The sequence below is a fragment of the Pseudorca crassidens genome, chromosome 17 (assembly GCF_039906515.1).
Source record: "Pseudorca crassidens isolate mPseCra1 chromosome 17, mPseCra1.hap1, whole genome shotgun sequence".
Lineage (NCBI taxonomy): Eukaryota > Metazoa > Chordata > Mammalia > Artiodactyla > Delphinidae > Pseudorca > Pseudorca crassidens.
Genome location: NC_090312.1, coordinates 80,878,790 through 80,897,516, shown reverse-complemented (window position 1 = coordinate 80,897,516; position 18,727 = coordinate 80,878,790). Strand labels below are relative to the sequence as shown.

At 48.3% G+C, this 18,727-nt stretch overlaps 1 protein-coding gene across 8 annotated transcripts in view; it reads left to right on the top strand.

Annotated features, from left to right (window-relative positions):
* LYN (LYN proto-oncogene, Src family tyrosine kinase) overlaps positions 1-18,727 on the top strand; it is a 111,752-nt gene that overhangs the window by 19,650 nt on the left and 73,375 nt on the right. For 2 of the 8 annotated variants that reach the window (XM_067712310.1, XM_067712309.1), the window contains exon 1: positions 14,082-14,482. The exons of the other annotated variants lie outside the window; for them this stretch is intronic. The gene's annotated coding sequence lies outside the window, so the exon portion shown is untranslated. Of the gene's footprint in view, positions 1-14,081; positions 14,483-18,727 lie in introns of those variants that run through there. 8 annotated transcript variants of the gene reach the window in all.

Here is an 18,727-nt window from a genome sequence, read left to right as displayed (position 1 = left end):
CCCTTTTTTTCAGGTAAATAAAGGTTAATGAACTTGCCCAATATCATGTCTCTGGGGGGTGGAGCTCAAACTTGAACTCAGGAAGTCTGGCTTTCAAGCCCAACTCTACTACTACATGAATCCAAGGTGCAACCTCTCTGACTTGCGGGAGAAAAAAGGCCTGACACTCAAAACCAGTAGCAGAGCCAAAGCTAGAAAGACTCCACCCCAGTTCTGACAACTTGGTGTCATTCTTACTATCATCACCGCTTGCAAAGACAAAAGAAAAAAATTCTTTGAAATCGCACTGAAAATCTAAACATTAAGAGTTTAAAGCATGATCAGGATGAAGCCAGTTGGATTTATGTGCATTAGCTTCAGCCAGCGACTCAATTTCTCCCTATTATCCTGGTCGCCATTTGTTGGGAAAGAATGATTTTCCTCTGCTGTCAAAGCAAAGCAAATCATTTGTTTTATAGCTAAGTTTGAATCATGATTGGATTAGCCTTTTCTCCAGAAGTTACCCCACATTTTTCTTTTGCTCAATACTTATCCAGCTTGTGTTTTTCTTCCTATTAAGCGTTCTCTTACATTCTCATAACTCTCTAAAAAACAGCTTCAAAGCTGTATTTGAAAGGTTATTAAGATTGTACTTAATAGATCGCTAATGGCAAAGGGTCGGATAATAGGCAAAGGATGTACGGATCAGGTGAGTCATACAGCTGTCCTCGGCCCACTCCCTTCCTCTGTTCTTTGTGGCATTTGCAGCAATGAGTTTAAGATCATCGATGGTTAAGCCGGGGCTAAACCGGTTTATTCCCTGGGAAGCACGTCAACTATCCAGCCAGTGTTTTCACTCGGCACTTCGGTACCCCTTGCCCGATGTCTCCTGCATGGCTCCTGAATGACTATTTCCATTTCTGAATGATAGCTCTCTGAAAAGAAGTGAAAAGTGGATAAGACTTTAACTTTTTCTTTAGAAGGGAAAATGTATTAGGATCCCTCTATGTCCTTTCATTCCTGGGGTGTCAGGTGACTCTCTAAGTGAAACCCCAGTTTTCTCTGGTCTTGATGAAGTTGGTATAAGCAGAAGTGTTTTGACGTTGACTTTAGCATAAACGTTGCTGTTTACTCTCTCCGTCAGTCCTGTGCTCATTCTTGGGCCTCCACAGGATCCTCTTTTGGGCCATCTTGTGGCCTGGCTGGAGACACTTCTGGGGATTTCCCAGAAGTCCCCAAATATGGTACCTGAAGGCTGGGCGTTGGCAGACGTGGTGTGTCATTGTTGCTTTCTGTGGGGATGAGGGTGGAGCCGGCAGAGTCTTGTATCCATATTTTCCATGCCGATCCAGAAGGAACATGGGTCATACACGGAAATAAACCCCGTTGCTTGACAGTTTGGACCCGTTGCTAGTCTTGTAAGAACCTTCAGGCCGTAGAACCACTGCTCCATCCAGGACCAGCCACGAACTTGAGATCTTTCAGAGGCTGGGCTGGATGCATCAGGAGAGAACCCCTAGCTGAGTAGCTCGTGCCAAGTCTTTGTCTAATTGCACTTCCTGGCTCAACCAAAGATAAACAGATGAGAAGAACCTAAGCCAAAAAGGGCATTAGGACCATGATTTAGGTAATAAACTACCCCAGGCTCGTAATGGACTCATTCCTAGACAGACACAGGAATGAATCTGGAGTGAGAAAAGCCAAATGAGTGAGTGATGGTGTGTCATCATTTTAAAACATGTCTCATCACGTTTGTACGAGCAGAAGAGCAGATGTTAGATGGAGCCCCTCTTTGACTGTTTCTTTAATATCTTCAAGAGAACAACGTGAGCTCGTGGGGAACAGGGAAAATTACTAAGGCTCTTGTGTGCCAGACTTGTGGGGTGAAGTTGAACAAGACGTACTAAACCTCAACAAGAGAAGAATAATGAATTGAATTACAGTTGAGCCTCGAACAACATGGGTTTGAACTGCATGGCTCCACTTGTACCTGGACTACCTTCAGCAGTAGCTACTGCAGTACCGTGCCATCTGCCTTGCTTGAATCCGAGGATGCAGAAACACGGACATGGGGTCTGACTGTAAAGTTACCGTGGATTTTCCACTGTGAGTGAGTCAACAGCGTTAACTCCACGTTGTGCAAGGGTCAACTGTACATGTGTTTTTGATCGTCGGTGTTTCATGAAATAAACTGGTTAAAAGTTTTCTGCTGTTCTAAGTTTTATCTTTAAGATCAGGGGATAAATTATTTCCTGGGAAGCTGTTCTTTACTCTCTGTTCTTTCTATTTCTGTGTTGATAGTCTCATCTGAATTCATTGGGTTTTTTGAGACTTTCACACTTGTAAGTGATGATTAGCCTGACTATTGTTTGTTTATGTAGAATTTATAGTGTTTTATCCTTTCTGTAGATCTTGGGGTTGGGAACTTGAAGTCGTATTGCTTTATCAGTCATAAACATTTCTTCTCTGAGTGCTGATTATAAACAATAAGGTAGAATGACTCTCGAAATAAAGGAATAAATAGTGATGGTTTTGTAATAGATAAACCTGAGGTAAGTATAAGTGAATTACATTTTTCATAAAATGTACCCCAAAGCTAATACTTTGTAAATGCTACCGTTTTCTCTGTGGCTAGAGTGTAACCAAATCCAGGACTAAATAACTCTCTATTTGGGGCCATCAGGTCTATAGAACAAAAGTACTGTTCACAGAAGCCTAGTTATGATAGGAAGGTCAACTTTACTGCACGAGCAAACTTTCAGTAGTGGGTTCCATTCGTCAGTCAGAGCCTTTTCTTCCCCCTCCAGAGCATTGTTTTCTGGTTTGAGTTGGGTATGGGGTTCGGTTGGCAGTGGATACATTCCAACGCCACTCTGGCATAAGGGCATGGAATTGTAATTACATACGGGATAGCTTGTGTCACAGCTAGCCAACAGGGCATCTGAAGTTAAACCGTCTATGACACGTCCATTGCTACGATTCCAGTTCTGGCGAGGAGTTCAGTATTTGATAAAAGGATCCCAACACTATTGGACTGTGAATTCTTTTTCAGAGCAGGGCTTTTCTAGTGGTCCTCAGCCCTGGCTGCTCACTAGAGTCAATGGGGGAGCATTGAATCCTCCCCAGGCCCAAGCTGCACCCCAACCAATGAAATGGGGATGGTGGGGGACCCAGGCATCACTGCTTTTTAGAGCTCTCCTGACACCCCGCTTGTGTACCAAGGTTGAACCGTTTGACCAGATCCAGCCGTTGTGGAGTTTGTGGGCTGTTGGGGATAATGTTCAGATCGGTGAATTTGGATGGTCATCTCAGAACGTCAGATGTCCCAAGAGCCGGTATGTGCCCAGAATAGCTCCCCGTCCCTTGAGGAGAGGCGACCACACTGGGTACCAGTTAGGAGGGTGGCGAATCTCCTGGGGTTAGAGGGCCTGCTAACCCCAGTCTCCTCCCACACTTGAGAAGCATCTGGGCGGGACGCCCTACCTGTTGGGAGAGCCTCACCCTCCAAAACAGCATGTCTTGGCTGTGTTGTGAGCTGTGTCGGTACACAGAGCCCCTCCTGCTCCGGTGGGGGACCTCATACTCAGGCCCGGAGCATCTCCCTTGTGCTGGGGGACCACTTACCTCTCCCCGGGACACAGAGGAGGTTTCAAGGGTCGCTCGTGACCTCTGCAGAGCTGAGGGTCCATCAAAGCCACCCACGAGTGAGAAGGTAGTACGTGGTAGGAACCGGGAAGTAGCATAGTGCCGTCATAACTCGTTCAGTTGTTGTTGTTCTTTTTCTTTTTACCTCCAGATCGACCAAAGTCTCAGAGATGGGGCACTTGTTCAGGCAGAGGGCTGGGATGGCGAGGTCTTCCCTGTGAACCCTGGGTCAATTACCCCGTCTTCGAGCTGCTCTTTCGCCATCTGTTAGAATTCTTATCAGGATTGGTTGTGAAAGAGTATGCGAAAGTGGTTTGTTAAAAAAAGAAAAGGAAAGAAAATAAATGAACCCCATTAAAACTCCAGCTGAGCCGGGGGTGGTAGCCCTCCGGCCTGGATGGAAGGAGCAGCCCTCCGGGAAACCAGTAGCCCTGTCCGAGGGCCGTTACCCTTCTCTTGGCATCATCCATTGCTGGTTCCGTGAGCCATCACGGTGCGTTAAAAAAAAAATGCTGACGATCCCAGCGTGCTGGCGAGATTGTGGGGAGACTGCAGTGGAAATGGTCCAGCCACTGCAAGAAGCCCCTCGGCGATTTCTTATAAAATTCAACATACCGATGCCTCACAGCCAGGCCTTTGCACTTCTAGGTATTTATGCAAGAGAAATGAAAGCAGATGTCCACAAAAAGATGTGTACAGTGATGTATACAGCAGCTCTTTTCATAATATATGTATAAAAACAAAAACCCTAGAAATTCTCAAATATTCATTATCAGAAGAGTGGTTCAATAAATCTGGGTGATGTATTCATAAAATGGGACTACTTGAACCAGAAGAAGATATTTCTCCACACAGCAACTGGTTGAATCTCCAAAACCCTATATTAAGTGAAATAAGTCAGACAGAAAGAAATATGTACTGTCTGACTTCCTTTCTGTGAGGGTCAAAAACAGCGATCATGGGGAATGCGTGACTTGGAAAGGGACACAAGGGGACTGAGGTGATAGGGCTGTTTTGTGTCTTGTCTTGGAAGGTGGGAATGTGGGTGGAGACATCTACCAAAACCCGTCTCGTACAGTACTTAAGATCTGTGCATTTCACTGTGTACACATTTTGGGGAGGGTAATAATTAAACTTTATTTTTCTTGTTTGTTTTTATTGTGATGAAATAGACCTAACACAACATTTACCATCTTAACCATATTTATCTTTTTAATTTTTTAAAATGTTTTAATTTTTATTTTTTTGGCCGCTGCGTGCGGCGTGTTAAGATCTCAGTTCCCTGACCAGGGATCGAACCCGAGCCCTCGGCAGTGAAAGCGCAGAGTCCTAACCACTGGACCACCAGGGAATTCCCTCTTAGCCATTGTTAAGTGTTCTGTGGCATTAAGAACATTCACACTGTTCTGCAACCATCATCACCATTCATCTCCAGAACATTCTGTATGCGTTTTGCCTCAGAAAGAAAAGCAAACTAAAAACGCTGTCATATGGTGAGGTCAGTTCAGCTGGAACTGAGGCGTTGGCCTCATGTATACGGGAAGCCAGTCTGGACACGCAGGACCGTCTGCTTCCCTCTGCGGCCCCGAGGCGCACGGCACACACCTCGGCTGGGCACCTGCCCCATCAGAGTCAGTGTCGATTTGCCTGCTTCTCCCACTGGCCCCGAGCTCCCGAGGATGGAGACGGTCTTACTCATTGCCCTCCCCCAGCATCCATGGGAGGAAGGCTTTCGTGCACGTGTGCTGAACGCCAAGTGGTCCCCATGTGAGGACTCGGCCTGGTCCATTTCCAAGCTTTTCTCAAAGAAAATAGGTGCCTGTATCTTTCACAACTCTGTTAGATGGTTAAAGAAACCCTGTGAACATTTAGAATCTTGAAGTGGGGAGCATTTTGCATGACTTCCTGGAACGATTGCTTCTAGTTAGCGTGTGTGTTTGCGTGCCTTCTTTCTTCCTGCTGGAGTCAGCTCACGGGTTCTCCCACCCAACACGGGGCCTTAGGCACTTCCCTGCCTCCTGCGTCCTGTGGTTTCCTGGCCCGCCTTCAAATTGCCGATCTAAACAAGCCAGAGGGCCTGGATGACCACTGCCAACATTCTACTCCTCCAGCAGCCCGGAAGAGTCCAAACGAAAACTTCAGGTTTTTCTTCTTCAGAGACTCGAGCAATTGCCAGGAATCAAGAGGATTACAAAGTAACAGGAGGGGTTGTCGTACGCCGCAGCATGAGGACCCGCTGCCTTGCTTTTCAGCTGTGCCGCAGACGGTCCGCAGCAGCTCCTTCGCCCTCTCCTAAGCCCGAAAGCCAGAAATAGAGTCGTATGTGATAAGGGCTTCCATTCCCGGACAGCTGAACAATTTGTACCGTTTCGAAGTTACATATTCCTGTTTAGACTCAGTTATCAGTATACATTCAGCATTTCACCCATGGTCTCAAGTTGCGTGCATGTTCTTCACAATAAGGCGACGAGCTTGCACCAAAAAGAGGGTTTTGCTTAAGGCTGAAGAGTCCTTGCTTTCAACCTACCTTGTGATTTTCATCTTGTTGCTTTTTATAGCATTCATATCAACACCTCGGTCTTCTGACTTTCCGCTAAATTTTTTTTTAGTTACCGGTTTAAAATACAATGAAACACTCAAGTAACGCACTGCACTGGGTACTGACTGAGACAGGGCTTCTGGTGACTGAACTTGGAGGGGCAAAGCAGCAACACCATGCAACTGTGCATTCGATTTTTGATGGAGAAAAGTCTGAGTCTGGGGCAGGAAAGGTTGTTTAGGGATGTCAGCCTATTATTATGAAAGTTGAACATGCCAAAGTGAAGACCGCTTAGAATGTAAGGAAATCTCATTTCACAGGCGGGAAACTCATTCATTCCTTCATCAGCAATAGGTCTTAGAGGGACGATTCAATGCCAGGTTCAGGTCAGGTGCTCTGGAGACAGGGAACAAGAGACAGGCTCTGCTCTTGAGGTGCAGGCATTGCCAGTCAGGACAAAGAGACCGGACACCAGTAACTGCTTCCAGGTTGGATAAAGGGCTTTGCGGAAAGTTTAAGTACTGCGATGGAGGGCGCACGGGGGTCGGGGGTGCTGCTTTGGCTAGGTTGCCAGGGGAGCGTGGGGTTTCTGGGCTGTGATGAAGAGAGTGGGAGACACCCAGCGGGGGAGGGCTCTAGGCTGAGGAGACAGCAAGTGCAAAGGACCTGAGGTGGGGATGAGCTTGGGTGTCTGCAGAGAAGAACGAGGTTTCTGATGGCCAAAGCATAAGGGTGAGAGAGGGTAAACAGGCAGACAGAGGGCGTCTCCAACCTCTCGTGCCTTCTCCAGCCAAAGGCCCTGAAGCCCTCGATAAAGAATTTAAATCTTATTTCTGAACAAAACTGTGGAAGGACTTTAATCAACAGATAAAGATCTGGCCCTGTAGGGAATGCGGGGGCAGACAGGGTCACCAGATTTAGCAAATAAAAATACAGAGTGCCAGATTAAACTTAAATTTCAGGTATGCAATGAATGAAGTTTTAGTATATCTCATGCAATATTGGGGACATACTTATATTAAAAAATGATTAGCCATTTCCATGAAATGCCAGTGTAACTGGATGTCCTGCATTTCCTCTGGCAGTGAGAGGCCATGGTGGCGGAGCAGAAGGTGGGGAGACTGGGGACGGGTGGTGAATGTCCATGGGGAGACTTCACTGATGAGCTGGATCTGGGGAGAGAGACAAAGAGGAACCTCGGGTGACTTCTGGGTTTCCAACCTCAGCACCTGGGGGGCCCTTCACTGGGCTGGAGAAGATGAGGGAGGGAAGCATGTGCGTTGTGAGGCCGACAAGCCTTATTTAAGGGCGTGTAAACAGGAACACGTGGACGTTTCTTGGTGCCCCGTCCAGGCCCACCCCTCCGGCCGTCTCCCCTCCCCCTCCCCTGTTCTCTGCTCCAATGGAAGAGAGATATAGGCAATTCCGGACACAGTGTGACTGGGACAAGCTATTTTCTAGATGAATATTTAGACCCCAGCTAAGCTGCTGCTAAGAGAAACAGTGGAAGAAAGAAATGTACTTCCTAGGAATTGGACTAAAGAATATTTCTATTTCATTATGTAACAGATTTCTGTGTGCCTCTTTTGCAATGTGTCTTTAAGGATCCGTCGATAGGCATAATGAAACAAGACAGGTTTTGCAATGAAGTGGTTATGTGGGCGACCAAGGACAGCCGAGGTAAACCGGACACAAAAGTGTCTTAGTCGCCACTTTTATAAAACCCAACATTACAATGAGACCCAACATTACAATGATAAGATCCAACATTACAATTAAGTGCATGGCTGCACTTAAGTATTTTCTGAAATTTTAGCCTAAATATGAAATTCTATCATTATGAGGGGAAAACAAGAGTACACGAGCTGTGATATTACATTTCCTGATTAAAAAAGATACATCTTTAAAAAAACGGGCTACAAGTATTCTAATTTCTTTTAAAGCAGCCCCTGTAAAAAGTTCATTCACCTTGACTTTATTCTTATATAGGAAGAAGCCGCTTGACCAGATAAGTATTTTGATTCCAGAGGGTTTGGCTGTAAAGTGGCCTCATAGCCAGAGAATGTTTTGCAAAAATCAAAACCGGGCCTGTCCCATGACTTTTTCTTTTTCTCCATCCCTTCTATTTAAATCTTTTAATAAAGCATTTTACCAGAAATTCACATTAAGGTATGAATAGTCAATAGAGTTTACTATGTTCCTCTCTTTTCAAAGCGGCTCACATTTTAGTGGGGGGCAAAATGTGCCCTTAGTCAAAATCAGTATAAGAATTACCTGTACTGTTTGCTACAAATGCCCACACTGTCCATGTGGATTCGGATTCAGGGGTCTGCCTAGAGCAGGGCCCAAGACTCTGTATTTTTAACAATAATCTCAGTCATTCTTGTGAACTAGCAAATCTGGAAAACACTGGCTTTAGTGAAAGAATTAAAACATAATCGTTGGGACTTCCCTGGTGGTACAGTGGTTAAGAATCCTCCTGCCAGTGCAGGGGACACGGGTTCAAGCCCTGGTCCGGGAAGACCCCACATGCTGCAGAGCAACTAAGCCCGTGCGCCACAACTACTGAGCCTGTGCTCTAGAGCCCGTGAGCCACAACTACTGAGCCCGCGTGCCTAGAGCCCGTGCTCTGCAACGAAGAGTAGCCCCCACTCGCTGCAACTGGAGAAGGCCTGCGTGCAGCAACGAAGACCCAACACAGCCAAAAATAAATTAATTAATTATAAAAAAAATAATAATTGTTGAATTGCAACTATCTTGAAGGTGTGAGTGAAAGAGCCTTTTGAGAGGCTGAAGGGGAAATAATTGGACATAAATGATTGTATTAGTTAAATAGTTCATCAAAGTTTGTTGAGTGTTTGCTGATGGGCTTGGCAGCGTCCTGCGCACTGAGGGTGCTACTTGGATAAGAGATGAGGCTGGAGGGATGGGCAGTTCTGCCTGGCAGCTCAGGACAGCTTTACACACAGGACGTGGGATTTGAAATGCTTCATGTGAAACAAGAAGAAGGAGGCTGCTTATGGGGCGGGCGGAGCGGGGGAGGGTGGGTGTTATTCCAGGAAGAAGCAGGTGCGATGGTTCAGAGGAGGATGGAGGCCTCAGGGTTGGGTTTCCATGGGGCTGGTCCACAGGGTGTGTCGGGGTGATGCAAGCGGCTTATGAAGCCCAGGATGTAGGTTGTCGTGAAAGGCGATTCTTGCCAAGCTCTGTCCTGTGAGGAATGAGGAAACGGGGGAGAGCTGTCGTTGTTTTTGGAAAGGTAACTGGAAATAGCAGCGTGCAGCATGGCGGATGGTGTGTGTGTGAGTGCGAGTGTGTGTGTACTTGAGTGTGAGTGTGTGTGTGTGTGTCAGGGGGTGGCGGGAGAATGGTAAAGGGAAAGCAAGAGGAAGGAAAGCCAGGTTGGAGAGGTTTTTTATTTTATTTTTTTTCTTTATTTTCGGCTGTACCACACAGCATGCGGGAGCTTAGTTCCCCGACCAGGGATCGAACCCGTGTCCCCTGCAGTGGAAGCGTGGAGTCCTAACCACTGGACCGCCAGGGAAGCCCCTGGAGAGTTTTCAATTCAGCTCTGTTGGTAGTGTAGGGTTCTGAGGTAAGTCGGGGGGTCCAGGCCCTAATTCTCAGGGGCTCGGGGAACACTGAGTGTGTCCTCAGGAGGCCAGCCCTCTGCTCCCTGTAAGTGTTTTATGTCTTAACATGAAACCTGCTGGGATGAGCCCATTCCTTAGGGAGCTGATGTTCCCTTCAAGTGACAGTGGAGAAGAAAAAGCGCGAGTGCCCCTGTTTCCACGTGTGAGAGTGTCAGGCCCCTTTGGGGCTCAGAGAGGGAGGGACCACGTGCACGGGTCAGGCCGACCAGCAGCCTTGACTGGGCCCTGCCGAGACCGTCTGCAGGCGTCCAGCCGCCAGCCCAAGCCCTGGGGCCCTGGGGCCTCCGCTCCAGATTTTACTGGGAATCCAGACAACAGCCTCCGTGGTGGTTGTGCTGTTTGTACCTCTTTCCCGCCAGCCTCCCTCTCGCCTCCCAGACAGGAGAAAACACCATCTCAGGACAAACTCCAGAAGATGCACCTACTTGGCGAAGGAAGAAAGGTCAAGGCGGTTGCTGTTTTGTTTGTTTCACCCCCTGACCTTGTGCGTTTTGTTTGTAACAGAGGAGCTGTTTCAAACAGATGCAGAGAAGGTGAACAATGGCAGTGAATTCGTGTCGGGGGATCCAGGGCCGCTGGACTCGGAGGGGCTCTCAGCCCTCTGTGTGCCTGAGGTTTCTCCTGCTTTGAATTGCGACAATTGAATGGCGTCCAAATAGACAGGGAGTAGAGATGGGTTTGTTAATTAGATGAGAAGATCCATTTTATAACTCGTATATTAAACATGGGTTGACTGAGGCTGCACCTTGACTTAAAGCCTAGTCTGTTGTCTGTTCTTCCTTGTGGAAGTGTGTGTCCATCACAGTGCACTGCGGCTGTCCGAGCTCTGAATTCTAGAACTGGATGCTGCCTGCTTTCCACTGCAACTCTTACCGTTCTTTGCCTGATCTTTTACGATTTCGTTCTGCCGTTCCAGACATCCTCAAGCCTCTGGTTAGAAATGCCAATTCCCCTCCCCCACCCCAGATCTGCATAATCAGTCCCTCTGTGGGTGGAACCAGCAACCTGAGGTCGAGAAAACCCTCCAGCAATTCTTACACCTGCTGAAGTTCCAGAACCACTGATTCACTAGTCCAGCCTCCTTGTTTTATAGACGAGACAGTGATGCCCGAGGTCCAGCTGGGAGTTGGCCATTCTAAGCCGTTGCCAGGAGATGCTGAGGCTGCTGGCCTAGATGACTCCTTCAGTCCTCTCCAGCTCAGAAATGTTGACTCTGTCTTCTTCTGTAAAGCATCAGGAGGGGACTTGTAACATTTCTTGAGTAGATGTTTGTATCCGCCCATTTCTGCCCTGAACAGGTGTATTCTGTAATCGCTCTTTCCTGCTCCTGTCCTCTGCCAGCCTCACCCCGCCCACTAAGGATCCCTCTGCCTGCCAGTATCTGACAGCTGGTCTCACGCACTCCCGGAGGACAGCCATTCTGGGTGGGCAGTGGGGCGCGGTGGTCCCTGCTTCCACCGCGTGTGCTCGGAGGTGGACTCTCGGGATTTCTTGGGCAAATGGTGCTTACCCGAAGCGAGCAGGTCAACTCTGGCTCCATTGTTTACTGCCTCTGTCACCTTGGAAAAGTTACTTTACCTGCCTAAGCCTCAACTTTCTCATCTGTTAAATGGAGATGATAGTAGTATATGAAGGATTGTCCTAAGTACTGAATGAAACAGTCCACGTAAAGTGCTTGACACAGTACCAGGTACACAGTAAAAGTTAAATAGACGTTAGCTATTTAAAACCAGTAAATTAGAACGGATGAGGTATGCTCTTTTCTCATTTAAAAATCGTGCTTCTCAGGAGAAACTTTCTGCTTCTTCTGGACATTATCAGATTACTTTGGGTGATTTTGAAAGATTTATGCCTGATTTCCAAACATGACACCACTCAGGAAGGTGTGGGCAGAGTGCAGATCATAGAGCAATGGAGCCGTGCGTTTACATCAGAGGGCGGCAGTGTAGACACTTACACTGGAACAATGGTTCCAAATGGGTGTCCTGCCTTTGATGGGATTCCTGAGCACCAGATGTGAAGGAAGACGTAAATCCCTCATCGTGTGCTGAGTGTCACGATGCCCCACCCCTGAGAAACGAGCACACACTGACCTCTGTCTGGCTCTAAACTAGAGATGTGGGGATGGTAACAGTGTGTGTGTGCGTGTGTGTGTGTGTGTGTACAGACAGAAAAATAAAAGACCAGGTTTTGGTAATTTGGGGTGATGACTGAGGTCGGGGAGAGTCATGCTTTGAAACTGCTCTTTAAATGTTTCTACACAGTGCATACACTAATAATTTTTTTTTTTTTAAAGAAGATGATGGGGGTAGGAGTTTATTTATTTATTTATTTATTTTTGCTGTGTTGGGTCTTCCTTTCTGTGCGAGGGCTTTCTCTAGTTGTGGCGAGCGGGGGCCACTCTTCATCGCGGTGCGCGGGCCTCTCACTGTTGTGGCCTCTCCCGTTGCGGAGCACAGGCTCCAGACGCGCAGGCTCAGCGGCCATGGCTCACGGGCCCAGCCGCTCCCCGGCATGTGGGATCTTCCCGGACCGGGGCACGAACCCGTGTCCCCTGCATCGGCAGGCGGACTCTCAACCACTGCGCCACCAGGGAAGCCTCACACTAATAATATTTTATCAGACTTGTGAAGTTGAGGGAGTGTGGGAGGGGGAGATGGTACGAATGAGCTGGTGACATGAACTGAAGAAAGAAGGGAAGAAAAGAGTTCCCCGAGTATGTGCACCCTGGGAAATTAGCCTCCGCGTACCCCAGGGCTAATCCCCTCGGCTCCTTGGGGAGAGGCCCGTGTCTTGCAGGTATTTGTGCCTCCTATGTCTCTCCTACGTTAGATTCAACAAGTGACAATGACCCCAGATGCACAGAATTTGAGCTGGAAGGGATGAGTGTTTAGTTTGACCCACGTGATATACAAGAGAGGAGGAGACGGAGGTCCAGACAAGGTAGAGGAATACACTTGGGATACTCGGTGGTCTAGGCTGTAACACATTCCCCCAGATTTCCTGATGTGAAGTTCCATGTTTGTCAACTATGACTCCATACGTAAGATGAATTTAAACTAAATAACCTGTGGCATTAGTAGAGATTCTTTGGGTTTCCATGGAAACCTCCTCTGGCTATAGTAAGCAGAAAGGGGGAAATACTGGAAGGAAGCTGAGGGATTGCACAAAAGTTGCCCCAAGTTGAAGGAAGGGCTGAGTAAGCAAGTCTGCAGTGGGAAGCAGCCAGGGTGCTCGGGGGACACGGCGCTTCGCCGACTTCCCGCCTCTGATGCTGGGTCAGCCCAGCCCACCGCCCATTCCGTCTCTGATCCGCGTGCGGGACTCCGCGGGGCCGTTTCCTTCCATGGGGTCCTCAGCTTAAGCATGTTCTCACACAGACCTGCTCACCCACCATCCGTCCCTCCCTCTTCCGCTACCCTGCTTTTTCTGCATCGCCCTCACCACTACCTAAAAGTCTTAGAGTTACTTGTTCACCTGTGGAGACTTTAAAATGCTGCCGCCCAGGCCTGACCCCCAGAGATCCTGGTTTAAATGGTCTGGGGTAGAGCCGGGGCCTTTCCCCCAAAAGCCCCCATGGTGTCCTAATGCTTAGCTCACGTTAGGAACCGTGGCCTAATAAATGCATTGAGGACCAAATACAGGACATACTGCTCTCGCCAGCGCAACTGAAAATATGTTTAAAGGAATTAAGAGTGACAAATGCAGAAAGGATTCTTTGGGAAGAATCAGGCAGTTGTGGGTAACCGCACATAAGTGAAGCTGACAAGAGCCCTCCCAGAGTGGGTGCCCTGGGGACCAGCTCAGCTCACCCTACTGTGGCCCTGGGGGTAGGGGGCAGTGGCCTCAGTTTCCAAGTGAGTGCACTGAGAGGCAGAGGGAAAAGAAAGTGTGATTTTTGTCTCTTTAGGGAATTGAGATATAATTTAGTGTTTGCACTTTTAGTGTTTTGGTGAGAGGGGGCAAACAGAAACATGAGTGATCTGTTAATATGGTATTTTTCATCAAAATAATGGCATAGAACAGGCTTCACTGGGGAGAACAGAAAGCCCCCCCTGTGTCCGGGTGGTTTGGAAACAGACTGCTTTTAACAGCGGGGGATGGACCACGGGACTGTGGGTTCTTGCAGAAAGAATCTGTAATCGTTTTGGGTTTGACCATTAGGCAAATCAAGCTTCCTGGTTTCAGAAAGAGAAAACACACCCAAAAGAGAAAAACCCAGGCCCGTGGGAACAAGAAACTTCCTCCTCCTGGGGCTGCTTGAAAGGCCGAATGTGCCCGTCCTGACTCTCCTGCTCAGCGTGAGACTGGCTGGAGGGCATCCCGGAGGCGGAGGGGTGATGGGCGGAGAACAGCCACTTTGCTGGAGGAACTCGGGACACGGAGGCTGCACTGACAGGCTTGGGCCTCGGCCCTGAGGGCACCGAAGCTGGGTAGAGGTGGCTTTATCCTTTGGTGTAAACCTGGGGAGTGGAGGACCCAGGACTGAGTTGCGTTCCCGCTCTTGGCTCCTTTGTTCCCCTTGGTCCTTCAGCCTAACCGCCTTGAAGCCCAAAATAGAATCCTTCAGGTTTTTACCCTGTCGGTGACAAAATCCGAGAAAAGACTCAAAGCCAACTGAAAAAGAAAGATCTGCAGATACGGAACTCGTTTGCCTGCCAAGTAGGTGAGTGAGGCTGTAAAGACAGTCAAAGAACTGAGCGGACTCATTGAGGGGAGCCCAGTGTGAGATGGGGAGAGGTCTGAAATCTGGACCACTTCCATTTCAGTAACGGGAACAGAGGGCCGGGACGGAGTTGGAGGTGGGGTTCCTTCGAGGTCGGCTGCAGTGCTGTGGAAACTGCAGTGCTTTAGTTGTCAGTGGAATCCACACTCCTCAGCTACGTGTATAGAGCTAAAGCCTCCTTAGCAATTTTTATTTAGCAATTTTTTGTGTGTCAAAAGTCACATGAGCCCTTCTTCACTTACGTGCGATAGTGTCACTATAATCTGGTTCTCGCTGTTTTGGGGGACAGGGAGGGAAAACGGGAAGTAACCGATTGTTCCCTTTTTTGAGGCGGGGCATTTAACTTAGGCTCCTGCGTTTAATCCTCACAGTAACCCTTGAAAGAGGAGTGTTATCTACATTGTACAGATGAGTACAAGAATGAAGGCTTTTTTTAAAAACAGATTGTCCCATTGGTGCTAGATTTCGTGTTTTTTTTTTTAATTTATTTTTGGCTGCATTGGGTCTTCGTTGCGGTGTGCGGGCTTCTCATTGCGGTGGCTTCTCTTGTTCCGGAGCATGGGTTCTAGGCACGTGGGCTTCCGTAGTTGTGGCCCACGGACTTAGTTGCTCTGTGGCATGTGGGATCTTCCCAGACCAGGGCTTGAACCCGTGACCATGCGTTGGCAGGTGGATTCGTAACCACTGCACCACCAGGGAAGTCCCAAGTAGAATGAAGTTTAAATAAGTAACTTGCTGATGTTTATATGGTTCTTAATAAATGCAGGAACCAGATTGGACCCAAATTTCCTCATCCTAAAGCCCTGGGCTCCTTCATTTTGGGCAAAATTATTAAGTAGAGATTTCAGCCCAAATTCTTTAAATGGTCGCAGACTCTCAGTGAATGGGGGCATCTTGGTGGCTGTCATGGTCTAGATATGTCTGAAACTAAAACAGTTTGGGGCACTAACATTTTTTGATCATCTGTTATAAACCAGAGAGGTTGTGGCTAATAAAAAGAATAGGATCTGTGTACAGAACTGCTTCTGACCGCAAACTGTAGTCCATGGGGTTTCCAAGTTCAACTTTAATTCAACAAAGGTGTGTTGCTGCATCATGGTGACCAGGTAGGGGGACTGCGTGTGTCTCGGCGGTGGAAGCAGGGTGAGAGGCAGAGCAGATATAGTATCTCAAGGAGTTTACAGTCTCCATGGAGGAGAGAGCCACCTACACATTAACAGGAGCCAATGCAAGCGTTGCAGAACCACATGAAACAGGACCGTCAGAGGCACCCCGGGGCTTGCGGCTATGTCCCGCATCGATGATGGAGAGAAGTAGTCTGGGAGAGAAGGATGTAGACAAGACCTGGTGTGAATGCGGCTTTGGAGGGTCAGTTGGATTTGCCTATACGGGGAAGGCAGTGTGGTGCCGCCATGTCAATAAATACAAGTTTCTGTCCTGGACACAGTCGGTGTCGAGGTGGACTGGAGCCGGGCTGTGAGGGGCAAGTTGAATATTTGAGATTTTATCCTGTTGGCAGTAGGAGAGGTGTTGGTAGCAGAATTCGAGGCGGTGGTATAGTAGTGATAATAATGCCTAACACTTCTTGAGCATTTATTCTACGGGGCGTCCATGTGATGATGAACATGTATAGCGCATTTCCAAGTGCCAAGCCCTGTTCTCTGGGCTGGTACTACCACAGGGTACAGACCTGTCAGAATCTCTACTTTCATGGGGCTTGCAGTCCCGCAAGGAGAGACAGACAGATGATAAAATAGATCTTGTAATCTACATTCACGTCATGTAAATATGGAGAGGTGGGCAGGGAGGCAGTGAGTGAGAGCACAGATCAGTTTTGAAGCGTGGCTCTGAGTATATGTATGTACTCATTCATTTAATCAGGTAAATAGTAGAAGGCAGCCTGAAGGATTTTGAATCTCAATGATACGATGACATGATAATTCACAAACGAGCAAAGAGTGGGGAGAAGACCGACGCCACAGAGACCGGCTAGGAGGTGACCACACCACCCAGGACAGTTATACTTAAAGTGGACCTTTGAGTCAATTATATCATAAAGTAGAGAAAGAAGACTAATGTAGGGGAAAACGGTCAGAATGACACTGTTTATCTGGTCCACGCCTTTCCCTAAGTCTAGAAACCCAGCATGGTTACATTGTGAAGATGACAGGGCTTCATGGAGACCTGACTCCAGAGGATAAGGTGGGACCTGGATGTCACAGAGATGACAGAGCTTTTGAGCCTGGGTGATGAGGGTGGTGAGAAAAATGTGAAATTTGCACCAAGAATAATGGAAATTCAACAGAAGAGCCATCATGCTGTCCAAGTGGTGTAAAATTTTCTAAAAGTGACCAGGGGCATCCTCTCCAGTGTCAGCACTTCCTGGGAATCAGTGGTTTCTCCTCAGAGCAGGGTAGGCAACGTGAAAGGCAGACCGCCACGCCCCCCTTCCCCCCAAGCGCACCTGCAGGGGCCGCACCCTCTGCTCTTTCAGCCTGGCAGCTGCAGCTGACAGCACCCACCTGCTCTGTGCTCTCCTGGTGCTAGACCCTTTATAAAGGTGCAGGCTCGTAGGTTCCCAAAGCCCCTTGGTTCACAGCCAATGAAAATTACATTCGCAGTAACTTTCTCACAGCAATCCTAGAGCAGAAGAGGCACCAAAGAGTTCCAGTGACTAGGGAGGTGGATCCAAACCACTTCACCTGCATTTGTTGTAACAACGTAATACCATTTGCAAAAATGATACGCACCCACCGAAAGCAAAGACAGAACAGTTGTCTGTTCTCCCACATGGACATGACTGACGGGGCGTGTGTACCTGTGCCACACGCCCTCTCAACTCTTGGCATCTTAGTTGGATCCCACCATCCTCACTTTCTGACCCAGGTTTATCTTCATGGGATAGCTGCTTTTTTTTTTTTTTAACATCTTTATTGGGGTATAATTGCTTTACAATGGTGTGTTAGTTTCTGCTTTATAACAAAGTGAATCAGTTATACATATACATATGTCCCCATATCTCTTCCCTCTTGCGTCTCCCTCCCTCCCACCCTCCCTATCCCACCCCTCCAGGCGGTCACAAAGCACCGAGCTGATCTCCCTGTGCTATGCGGCTGCTTCCCACTAGCTGGGATAGCTGCTTTTTATCACAGCAACCACAGAGAATCCGCTTTCAGGCAGATGTGAGGGGGTGCAGCACAATCTAAGGTAGAGCTAGTAGTTCTCACAGTGTCCAGCAGAGGTCCTTGTGATTCCCTTGAAAATGTGAACTATCCCCCAGGAACGCGGGGGGTTCGCCGTGGCGCCCTGGGGTGCCTCGGCACACCGTTTGGGAACCACGGTGTAGGCCTGTTCTCCGCCTTCTCTTTCTTCTCCAGCTTATGATACTTCTGGGCCACACCTATTTTAAGAAAGTAACTGTGGACCCAGCCCTGGCCTCAGTTTCTTCTTTTGCACTTTTAAACTGCTGGAGTGAGCGTGCAGTGATCCTCTCTGCCGGCTTCTGGGCTCTTACACTATTCTGGGTAAGTCAGGGCTTTGTCCTCAAGCTTATTAGTCCAGGGAATGGTTTCCAGTCCTCTCTCTTCCTTACTTCTTCTGTTTAAAGAAGCCTTGGCCCCCGTGACCTCTGGTCTCCCAGGTTAGAGTCGTGGCTGGGCTTTTAGCCATCACACTTTACCACCAGCTCGGGGCGTGAGAGTGGGAGCCAGGCCACAGGAAGGAAGGGCCTTCTGGGCCTTTGTCTCCCTGGACGCCCCTGAACTCCAGCCCAGCCCCGTGGGGATGATGCGATGCCTCCCCCACTGCATCGGAGGAAAGTGAGGCGGCCCTGCCATCCGGGCAGCAGGACAGAAACTGCACCTTTGGGGCCGCTGGCCTCCCAGTTCATGCAGAGTCTACGAGGCCCCACTGCATGGAGATGGCTGGTGTAAGTAAGTGGCTCTCTGTGTTTCATGTTGAATTCAACCACTGTATTTTTAATTAATTAATTCGTTAATTAATGTATGGCCACACCATGCGGCATGTGGGATCTTAGTTCCCTCACCAGGGACTGCACGCTTGCCCCCTGCAGTGGAAGCACAGAGTCCTAACCACTGGACCCCCAGAGAAGTCCCTTTTTTTCTTTTCAACCACTATATTTTTATGAAAGTAAAACAGCGTAGCTTGTCATAGCTACACTGTTGG